Raw genomic sequence first — 3,149 nt, 5'->3', positions numbered from 1 at the left:
AAGAATTACCACGTTGACACGACTTATGTACGGTCACGATATAACCCACTACAGGTAAATGTTTATTGGCAAAAAGCAAAAAACACGTATTTTTTAATTATTTGCGAGCAATCGCATCGCGTAAGTGGAACTTATGTAGGAGTGCATGTTTAATGGATATTACAAAAAAATGTCACCTGAAGTATAGTTCATCCCCTTGAGGAGGTGCAGCATTGCTGAACAATATTGTGTTGTTGCCGTCATTTTACAGAATACGTTTATGCAAAGTTTTGTCGAAATCCCTCCACTGCACCTACGAAAAATATTTAAAAAACCGATTTTTCGCTAAACTTTGGGGGGTTGTTTCACTCCTTAATTGTGGACCATTGCAGATATAAAAAAACACGTGTCTCTTAGATTTTTGTGTTCTTCAACATATATGAAACTCAATAAGATCGGAGGCGGAAACTTGGGAATGTTCCCTTGTTAACCTAAATACGCGAGACGCTCGTGATCTATCGGATGGGTTACGTGGGACGTAACATGGGACACTTGGGAATGTTTCCTTGTGAGTAGGAGATAATTGTATACATTTTCCGAGCAGGTAATATGTTTGTTACATTAGACGTTACAAGGAAATTTGTAACAGTTATATTGCTACTTCCTAATTGTGTTTGGTGGGTTATTTGTTCTGCATTTCGCAATTCTGGTATTGTATAACCTATTACTACATTCTAAACGCAAAATGGATTACAGTACATATTGACTAATTTGTAAATCTCACTGTAGTAATATAATATACTAACCTGTGCCATTTTCGCTGAAATTTTCAACATGTTATTGCGATTCATATAACGTAAATAAAATCTAGATTACAAGTACCTAATTAAATGTACAATATGTAACAATATGATTATATATCCAGGTTGCTGCGTCAAAGCGCTTAAAGGGACTGGTAACTATGGCGGGTCCAGATGTCATTTGTGTCGGAGCAGGCAAAGAATGTCAGGAAGTTTTAAAGGTAATATTACCTTACATTGATCGTAATTACGTATGTGATAATTGTAAGTTATGGTTCTGTGGAACAGTTGGAATCTTGATGTTCTAAATACTGTTATTCATTTGCAAAAAATTACCGGCTTCGTTATAATTATTTACAGTTTAAATCAGTGACATTCAGATCTTAAACATAAATACGGTCGTTTCTACCCACAATCAAGAAATATGTGCCTTATCCCATTTAAACGTTTGAGTCCCAGGGGACGTTGAGATAACAGTGTCGAAAAATGCCGAACATCGCAACAGCGCTGTTTTAATCGAGTGCGAAGGAAGCCAAGCGGCGCGGTAGCGCTCGCTTTTTTAATATCTCTAAGAGCACCGTCAGTTGTCCATACTGTTCAAATGTACTGAGCTTTTCGACATGAAATGTAGTCAACGTGAATGCGTATGTATGTACAGTAAACATCACCACATTACAAAAATTACATCAGACCTATTAGAGAATTGCGTGCTTATTAGGTGCTATTTTAGTGTTACAACCCCAATTTTAATGCTCTACCCTATACCCAAAAAAAACGGTGGTGGTGCTGAGTGAACGTTCACTTAAAAAAGTGGTTATCAAAAAAATAAACGACAATGCAGTAATTAAGTGCTATTTAAGTGTTCTAGTAATATCCCACGGGTGGGTCCGAAATGCCACCCCTGTAAGAAAATCCTACCCCCGAGCATATTTGCCCCTAGAGAGATGCGGTAGAAATAATACAACTACGTGGACTATTTCAGCGCAGTAATTGGGTGCTATTTCAGTGCTCCAGATATATAAAAAAAACCGAGTATGAACTGCCCTCCCCCTATCACCTAAAAACTGCCCCCAAGCATATTTGCCCTCAGGAGAGAAGTGGTCGAAATAATACAACTACACGGACAGTTGCAGCCCAATAATTAGATGCAATTTAAGTGCTCCAGATATATGATAGACCCAAATCCGAACTGCCACCCCTTTCACCCAAAAATTACCCTCGAGCATACATGCCTCAAGAGAGAAGCGGTAGAAAATCAGAAATTTCATACGCTCTGTAAATGCGATAATGAAATGCTTTTTCAGTGCTCCAGGAATATTCCACAACTAAGTGCGTAGGTACTGCCACTCGTTTCAACTGGACACTAGACGTCAGTACATTTGCTTGGAGAGCAAAGTCTTAGAAGAACCCAAAATACTTACTCTTTTCTCGACGAAATTATTTAGTGCCAATTCAGTGTTCTAGAAATATGCTGCAAGTACATCGGAACATCTACCCCTTCTGTCCCTGAGCTACCGCCAAGAGTATTGATTTCAGAACGTATAATGTGAAAATATGAAAATTGAATATATATTTTTGTCATACGGTCCTGTACACGTTTTCGAATATAAAATGTAACGTGTGAATTTTGGGCCACCCGGTCACATGTTTGGCTGAGGGCCATTTAGCCCTTTTTCGGGACTTCGGAGCATTCCTGGTCCGACGGTCCCCGATTTGCGGGGAAACGTTGCGATAATATAATTTGTTCTAAACCTTTTTTTTCAGCTCTTATTTTTGCGATTGCGAATCCCCGAGAGGCGCCGCTCGGGAAACGCATTTTCCCCCTTCCTGGAAATTAATTTTTCTTTTTCTAGAGGAAAATCAGACATAAAATTTTGTGATCTCGAATATTGCCCTAAGTCCCCGTTTAGCCTGTCTTTCTCCGCGTAATCTTATATGTCGAGTGCCCTTTAAAATTTCTGGCGTGACTAATATCTTAAAGAATCTCTATTGTTTTTCAATATTTCCCGTCGATGAATTAATATTTGTAATTGCGAATTGGGCGTAAAAATTTATTGCGAACTTGGCGTAATATTTTATTGCGAATTTGGGCTGCGATATCCTTATGTTCATGACACATGTTTTCCCTATAATTTCTATTAATTTTGTCTATCTTGATTTTCCTGTGTATCTGATATATTTGTCGTCGAGCGAACAGCGAGCTAGTAATCGAACATATCTGAAATTTATTTATCTTGGACCAAAATTTAGCACCGTTAGAATTTCGAGTAATCGCGAACCTTTCTGAAAGTATTTATCTTAGACCACCATTATAATTATCTTTGAAGAGTAATCGCGAATATTTCTGCAATTATTTGTCTTAGACCCGAA

General features: G+C 38.1%; 1 long non-coding RNA gene across 1 annotated transcript; it reads left to right on the top strand.

The window, feature by feature from the left end:
* Positions 1–902: 902 nt before the first annotated feature.
* Positions 903–1,482, top strand: LOC111674276. Its single transcript, XR_002762329.1, has 2 exons — positions 903–1,000; positions 1,140–1,482. It is a non-coding gene; the product is annotated as an uncharacterized LOC111674276 (long non-coding RNA).
* Positions 1,483–3,149: the final 1,667 nt, after the last annotated feature.

This window comes from Orussus abietinus, unplaced genomic scaffold (assembly GCF_000612105.2).
Source record: "Orussus abietinus isolate OABI.00-Male unplaced genomic scaffold, Oabi_2.0 scaffold1457, whole genome shotgun sequence".
Classification (NCBI taxonomy): Eukaryota; Metazoa; Arthropoda; class Insecta; order Hymenoptera; family Orussidae; genus Orussus; species Orussus abietinus.
Note: the sequence above shows the minus strand (reverse complement) of the source record. Positions and strands in the feature narration are given on the sequence as shown.